General features: G+C 39.6%; 1 non-coding gene across 1 annotated transcript; it reads right to left on the bottom strand.

Annotated features, from left to right (window-relative positions):
- Nucleotides 1-7,800: 7,800 nt before the first annotated feature.
- On the bottom strand, nt 7,801-7,873 carry Trnav-cac. The gene has a single exon. It is a non-coding gene; the product is annotated as a tRNA-Val (tRNA).
- Nucleotides 7,874-8,276: the final 403 nt, after the last annotated feature.

The raw sequence follows: 8,276 nt of genomic DNA, 5'->3' as shown, positions 1-8,276 counted from the left end.
TCCAAACGTTGATTGTGCGATGAACAAAAAAATGAGAAATATGAGTTACGATTACCGAAGACTCGAAATTGTGATGATCTCGTCCTCATTGTCAGTCATATTTTTCGAATTCCTCAAACACCTTTAGAAAACTCCTAGTGTCAGAGCTTATTGTCGGTCGATTTGACCCGCAATGCCCCATATACAATTACACGCAGCTAATGGCTATGTATAAATGGCAAGTGCAGCAGCAGGCAAATGGCAAGAGAACGCGGCGGTTCAAGGCCTGACTAACTGACTCTGACTCGCGTTTCTTATCGCTCTGCATCAGAATGCTGCACTAGGAGTTGACTACACTATCGACCAAAGCCGTCACGCTCATTTTTTTCCTTCTCAATCCAAACTAATTATAAACTGCTAAAATCGTCCGAACGTTGTTTTTTCATCTTATTTTCTGAATTCCAGCAGAATAAATATGCATGAATTTGAATAAGGTTTCGTCAATTCACAGGTAACGTCAGACCTCAATCGTTTGCCTTTTTTTTTCAGGTCGTTTCGTGAAAAAATTAGGAAACGACTGAGTTTCGCCAGTCCGACATCTGAGTTTTATGCACTCCGTTACACATAGGAAAATGTGCATGACGGTGGGTATATTCATACAAAACCGGCTTCGGGTGCGATCGTGGATTCTCGGGCATGAGAAACTTGTAAAATTCCGTTGGCTCTAACGCTGCTGCTGTTTCTCCCGGTACAACAACACTGGGAAAATATAATATTGTATGTTTTTAGAGGTTATCTGTCGTGAGAACGGCGTACGAAATCGGAGATTGCTTTCATCTCATTCGTGCCAAGGCCACTGGACGGTGAGACTCTGTAATCTGACGACTTGCATTATTACGCGTGTGTCGCGTTTTCATCCATTGAAAGACCCTATTAAACTCCAATTACGATAACGCGGTTCGCTACTCGTACCGACGGGTGTGTGAGGTAATCTGTTTTATCGACAGAAAGTAACACGATTTCTATTTTACCATCGCTCAGTTTTCGAGGATAACTCACTGACTGAGAGCGCTGTCTTACCGACACCGGACTTTTTAGTTGTTCTTCGTTCATCTTGTTTGTCGCTGAAAGCGCACGGTTGATTTTTTGGTTCGTTCCGATTGAACTGGATCAATCTCTCCACCGCATTTATCACGGGTTCAAAAGCTGTATTTCTAGTCAGAAATTTGAGCAGACAAAAATGAGACTCAACGGAATCCGACGCAGATATTATCGCATCCTTTTCGAAGGATTTTTTCTTTTTTCATCCTCTTTCGCTGATACGATGTAGGGCATTACAGGCTCACCAAGTTTCTGAAATTGCTTATTCCCCGTTAATTATACTCTCGTATGCTCAGTCCCAATGGAAAGTGGGATTGGTGAGGTGGGACCGTTAAATTTTTTTTGCTACGTTCCCGTTGCATCCGCATTAATTTGTGCGTGTATCACCATAATTACATAGATTAAATCATGTAGTGTGAACAGGTAATCTGATGTCGTTGTTGGACGAAATTTCACATCCATGCATATGTGTACACCGAACGCGAATTTCGGGTGAAATTCCTCACTGTTACAATAACCTGCTACACCATGTTCGAAATCCAAATTTCTAATTCGACCGTTAGACAAGCACGGTATTCGTTATAAATACTCGTAACTTCGTACGTACAATGTGCACGCCGTTATCTTGGATCTCGATGCTTACGTTAATTGCGCTTCGCATTACCGCAGGTGAGAACAAGGTCGTGACAAAGGTCATAAGCTGGTTCAACATACCAGTCTACATTCGTAAGTATCGTAGCAACGGGAGAAAAGTCACCGGTCAAAGAAATTCGTCCATTTTCAGGAGTGAAGCTGGTCAAATTCGACATCAATTCACGTGACTTGGATTTTTTCGATTCATTATTTGTACAGAATCCACACGATGATTGGCTCACTTCATGTCCTTTTCGTTCCATTAGTCTTTTCTTTTGTCGCGTGATAATGACCATCATGTATTGAGTCAGAGACTTTTCAGAGGTTAATTATATGCCGAGCAAAAGTTTTATGCAAAAGGAAAAAGAGATGGTAGAAAAAAAGAGTGAATGAGAAATCCAAATTCGGCTAACGAGCCGTGGCGAAGTGACTAACAAATACGCCTACCTAATTATATTTGTACGTATGTACAACAAAGCTCGATTTCAGGTATCGACACTTCGTGACAACAGGGGACAACAATAACGAGTCTTTCTTAATTATAATATCATACGGAATAATGCAACGAACAGCTAGCTAATGTTCGCGGGTGTGCGAAGGTCACGACCGATTTGCATGCGTGTACAGCCTGTTCAATATTGAAAGGTCGTATGTACAAAAAATGATTTCGAAGGTCCAATTTTCGGATTTATGAAATTCTTCAAATTTTCTTTTCGTATCCGAACGAAGAACTCTACACTGAAAATGTGACGGATGAAAAGCTGAAAGTTGAAATATGATGTGGAATCATTCCTGTTTTTTTTTTCCTTCTTTTAAACCTTTTTTATGCAACCGAAGCAGAAAACTGAATTATTCTCAGAATTATTGTACCTTCGAAACCGGAACTTCAACAGGTGGTCGTGTTCGCTTTCGGTTTCCCTTAATTTCTCTTTCGTTTCAGATATACATTTCCATTAATTGGAATGACGAGTAATCAAACGATCAGCTCGAAATTCTGAATCTAATTCAGTTTTCTCAGTTGTTGAGAAAAAGAAACGTTCATTCAACGACCAGAAAAGTGGTCACCCTCGATTATCCTGATCCTATTAGGTGCGCAGTCTAACGAATAGACAAAAAACCGGAAAACTACATACCGTAGAATAAAAAACGTCATCACTTTACCGACATGCGTACCGCGTTTCTATTATACAACAGCGTAACCGATCGCAAAAGAATTTTTTGTCGAACGTTCCCACATATGTGATTAGCATGTTACATTACACGTGTGCAACGTAACGCGCGATATCGACTTCGGGGGGGAACGCTGAGAGTGTAACGAAATCGGCGCATTAGACGAAAATAATGCACGAAGGTAAGTTGGAAGAAAAAAGTGTGAAATAAGGAATTTATGTGCGATAGAAAAAGAAAGAAGGAATAAACGAAAGTCTTTTATGCTGGTCATTTGCCAGGTGTGACTGTAACATAAATGTAATGTAACAATACAAATGTAACGAGTCCGTGAAACCAGTCTCCTTAACTTGCGTAATTAACATAAGGTGATACAATTGTGGTGGAATAGAAAAGACGTATTTTCTTATCCCTTCGTTTTTTTTCACTTCAAGACTTTCAGGTTAGTCCCCTCGATGGTTTCGAGTGTTCGAATACCATCGCGTGATCCAAGAAAAACTGCGTGAAATGAGAAGGAGTCTCGATAAAAGAAAAAAAAAAAAAAAAAAAAAAAAAAAAATTCGAATACTCCTCGGATTCCTCGTTCTCCAACTGATTACGGGTGACATCCTCCTCGTCTTTGGCCCTCGATGCGACCGATTTGAATGCAGGAATAGTTCGACGTCGTCGCAGCTGATTAACGTCTCGGTGTGGCCAGGTAACCGTGTTTTGTTATGTTATAGGTTACGTAACCACGTGCTGCACCACGCGGTCGATCGGCGCATTGCACCGGCGAGTACTGTAATGTTCTTCGAATAAATAAAACGAGTCCGTGACGGGGCTCTACTTTCTCCCGCCCGGCATTAAGAAAAAAAAAAAGAAAAAAAAACGAAGAGAAAAAAAAAAAAAAGAAAGAAGAACCCAACAAACAACAACATTCGGGGAATCACGGACGCCGGGGATCTAGGAAATGTTGATATTTTACCGCCGTTACGCCACCACATGCTGTAACGATATTTCATTCGCCTAACGACCAAACGGAACTACTTGTTTTTTTATTAGAACCGGGCGGCTTTTCAGAAACCGCATTCGATACGTAATCGAACGATTAATCAAGCAGATCGCCAGACTGCGATTAATTCCAAATTCGATCGGTTTTTATCGATAAAATCTGTTCGACCAGACGATTGAGGAAGGAAACCAGGAGAAAGGCCAAAAATCGCTGAAGATTTTTCTTGGTTCGAAGATGGATGGATATTCCGGTGAATTTTTCGGCTGGCCCGAGTCGGGTCAGCTTGTAGCGTGTTGAATCCGAGGCGAGTGCAGCTTTGTTACAACAGTCCGGCATAATCCGGATCTCTGATTTCATCGGCGCGCTACAATAATAAAAAGGACTTTGGATGGACATCTTTCACTTTCACGTGGTCGTTGGTTAATAAGATATGGTATACGACGAGTTGGTTGGGTTTAAGTTGGGCCGTTGGGCGAAGGCGAAGGCGAAGGTGAAAGCTCGGCGATCCTCGTGGAATCAACGTGGTTATTATACACATCTAGTACAACAAAGTATGGAGACCAGTGACGTAAAACCGTACAGGATGTGTACCCCGGAGTCGAAATACTCGTGGCGTTCTTGAAAAGTCAAAGTTTCAGCAACCCGATTCGAATAATTACATGTCCGGGATTCGAGTTACAAGGTAAATAAATGTGATATTTTGTTCGCAATTTGCCCCCCCTCGCCGACTCCGCGTTACGACCCTCTCCCCTCGGACGTTTCCACTCTTTAATGCCACAGTTCCGGAACGGGGGAAACCAGGGAAATACAAGCGCTCATGCATCTGAAGTCTCTGACGCACTTTGTGCACTTTCTATTTACGATTCCCTCTCAATTGCCAGTTCCCCACCGTTTTCCTGCCACTTGTAATTATACCTTTCCCACAATCGATTCGACTTGACAATTTTTACTCATTGTCAGTTCGTCAGGGTAACAACAATTTTGATAATTTTTGTTACTAATTTTTAGGGATTTGTTGAAGAGCGAATCTGTTGTTCGAACGGATACGTGGAATCAGGTTTTCAAGGTTTGGGAGAAAAACGGTTGTGACTTTCCGCCATTTTCCAGAAACTATGATCAAGTCAAAATGGCGGCTTTGACAGTCCAGCCGTCAGGTGTTTCCAATAATTCACAAGTTTTCACGCTTTCTGACCGACTGAACTCAATAATAGCGTCATTATCGATATCAGGATTACCTAATTTCATGCAAGGTTAACTATACATCTCTGAAAACAGCGGAAGTTGATAGGTTACGAAATTTCCTGCGATTCTAGCAATTCTATTCCAGATTTATATTTCAGTGTTGACCTCGGGACATCCAATCTGGAATGGAAAATCGATTCACTGTGGCCACTGAGCAATGATTGAGAAATCTGCGTTTGACAACGTGATGCTGATAGTTTTCCCTTTTACAGGTACATTCCTTTCCCAACATCTCCCGAAACAAGATTTCTGTGGAAACTGGATCACCCAACACCGCGATCGACGCGTCATCTCGCGTTCGAATTTCGAAAGAATATATTTCCCATACTTTTCCAGATCCTCCTTTTTCACATGACAAGAGTTTGCGTCATATAGGATCCTAATTTCCTCATTTTCTTCAGGTGAATCGTTCCATCCCACGTCAACTTTTTCGTCCAACATCTTCGAAAGTTGTGCGTTGAGATAACTGAGGTGAATTTATCTCATTGAAAATAATAACTGTTGAACAATTTTATCATTTTAGAAATTAACCATTACACCGCAGACATTCTCCTTATAAAAACAACTCGATCGATCCAGATGGCCTGCGGCAACAGCCCCTCCGGTTGTTATTAAAATACAATTACGTTGCTCCGGGCTTAAAAATAAATCACTCCAATGATTCTGCGCCTGAATTTTCAAACGGGAAAATTTGCTCTGTTCAAAAACCACCCGATAACTCACAATCAGACATTTTGCTCGAACGAAATTTTATCAGAAAACTAAAAATTTCTTCTGACAAATCTTCGCGATCGAAGTAGCGGATGGGTAAGTCAGGTTAGGTGTGACACTTCCACTTACAATTAGTATACCCAACGGATATGGAAAAGAGAAAAGAAGAATTTTTAGGAAAAAGCAACACGTAATATTTGATCGTAAAAAATAAATGGGGATCCGTAGGTGAGTATGGGTAGGTGAGTTGATTGGTATTACGAGACGTCTACGTCCACTCGGGCAAAAGAAAGTTTGTGGTATCTATATAACCCGTGTGTACATACTACATACATACGTTCTAAAGTCGCGTGGGTTCCCTACACCGAAGTAACTTGGGAATCGGTTATATCACCGGCAAACAGTGCCACAATTATCGGTAAGGGATTACATGCACATATTAGCGGAGACGGATGTAATACGGCGTTTAAGTTGTATCGATACTTGTTTTTTTTTTTTTCTCACAAATTCTTAGGAAAATTTTCAATCAGGAAGTACGGCGTCCTGGAGAGATGGAATTCTTGGTAAATCCATCTTCTCGCTTACGATCGTATCTCATGGCGTTGGAAAAAAAAAATCAGGAAAAAAAAAGGAAACAATTTTTTAACTTCGTTGAGGAGTATGTTTCTTTTCGTTTTTTTTTTTTTTCTTCAATTCTCATAAATTATTATATCGTTAGATAATTATTAGAAATTTTGATAACGATCTTATCCGGCGAATTATTTCTTTCTCTTTTGTCTTTTTTACACGGTCGAACATTTTTAGCGTTGGTTTTTTGATAAAATTGTAATCAATAAAGTCGTACGTGTCTCTGAATTCCTTATATTATTACGCGACACGAAAATAAAAAATGACGACGATGAAGATAATCGGAACACCAAACGTCATTCAAATCGGAAGAACTTTCTTTTTTAATAAATCTTTCTCTCATTGAATAAACAATAAAAGCAAAAGAAAAAAAGCAGTCAAAAAAATAACCACAGGCGTGATGATCATTTGTCAGAAAATTACGTAAACTTGATTAACATTTTTACACCGCGTGACAATTTCCTGATGATGGTTCCGTTGGATTTTCAATAGAAACGGAATGGAAAAAAATTCTTTTATCTTTTATTCACGTTTTTCCCTCAATGAGTATGTAACCACACGTAATATGTATCTCTGGCGAAGTTTGATGGATAATCGCGTTACGTCGATAAAATCGTGCAGTTGGAAATCAAGCGCGCTATTGAAAATAGTTCACTCAATGTTGTAGATTATTATGAAATATCGTCACGTGAACATGCAGCGGCAATAAAGCGTTTTTTTTTTTTGTATTTATTTTTTTTGCTTTTTCAGTTTATTCTCCCCGCAAGTTTTCGCTGTGCCTAATGCACGCCGCCGCTAATCGGCGCAGGTGGCTTTCGGCACGAAACCTGGTTGCTTTTTTTTTCTTCTTCAATTTTATTCAACACCTTTGCACAGGATTTCACGTTACTGCGATGGTCATGCAAAATATTTATTCATTAACGCGAACCGTACAGCGCAATTAATTGCAGACCATATAATGTATAGTCGTGATAAAAAATGGGCTGAAGCATATAATCATAAAATCATTTATATTTTTAATTTTTTTTCTTTTCATTCGTAATTTCGTTTCTCAATAGAATATATCTACAGATTATCGTGACCTGATTAATAATAATTATCGTGTGTACACATCCTAGATCTTTTTTTTTTTTCGTTAATTTCTGCGGATTTACAACGATTGGTCCATCCGTGCGGATGTACTTTCTTTTTTGTTTGCTCTGGGACAAGATTTTGAAATAATGTTCGCAATTTTTTTAATTATCGTATTAACAGAATCGACGAAATATTTGTTGAGAATGCGGGAAAATGTGTGCGGGAATCTAATAGAAAGCAAAATCGATGCTTCGAGTGGATTGAAAATAAAAATTTGTTTCCGCCCGGGATCGAACCGGGGACCTTGTGCGTGTGAAGCACACGTGATAACCACTACACTACGGAAACTGACGTTCTCGTCTTGCTTTATTGTTCGTATTTCAATATTATACTTTCAAAGAATTCCAACGATTTTTTCAATTGGGATTCGAATTACTGTAACAAAAATCCACGACAACATCTCCGAATTTTTCTCTCATTTTCGTCGTTGATTTTTTGTTATTCATCTCGCAACCGAATCGAACTTTCTTCGAGTCTGCGTTTTCTTCTCTTTTTTTTTTTTCGAAATTTCGTTCAATTTGCAAATATTTCAACTACCCTCACCGCGGCATCTCAATTTTTTTTGTAGGGCTACCGCCTTCTAGTTTCCAGACGGGTGTTGGTAACGTTTATATGCATGTAAACCTCATGCACACTTCGTTTATATAAAAGTGCACGTGTGTATGTATGTACAGTGTATACACACGTGTAA

Source organism: Athalia rosae, chromosome 5 (assembly GCF_917208135.1).
Source record: "Athalia rosae chromosome 5, iyAthRosa1.1, whole genome shotgun sequence".
NCBI classification, from domain to species: domain Eukaryota; kingdom Metazoa; phylum Arthropoda; class Insecta; order Hymenoptera; family Athaliidae; genus Athalia; species Athalia rosae.
This window is presented reverse-complemented; position numbering and strand designations above follow the sequence as displayed.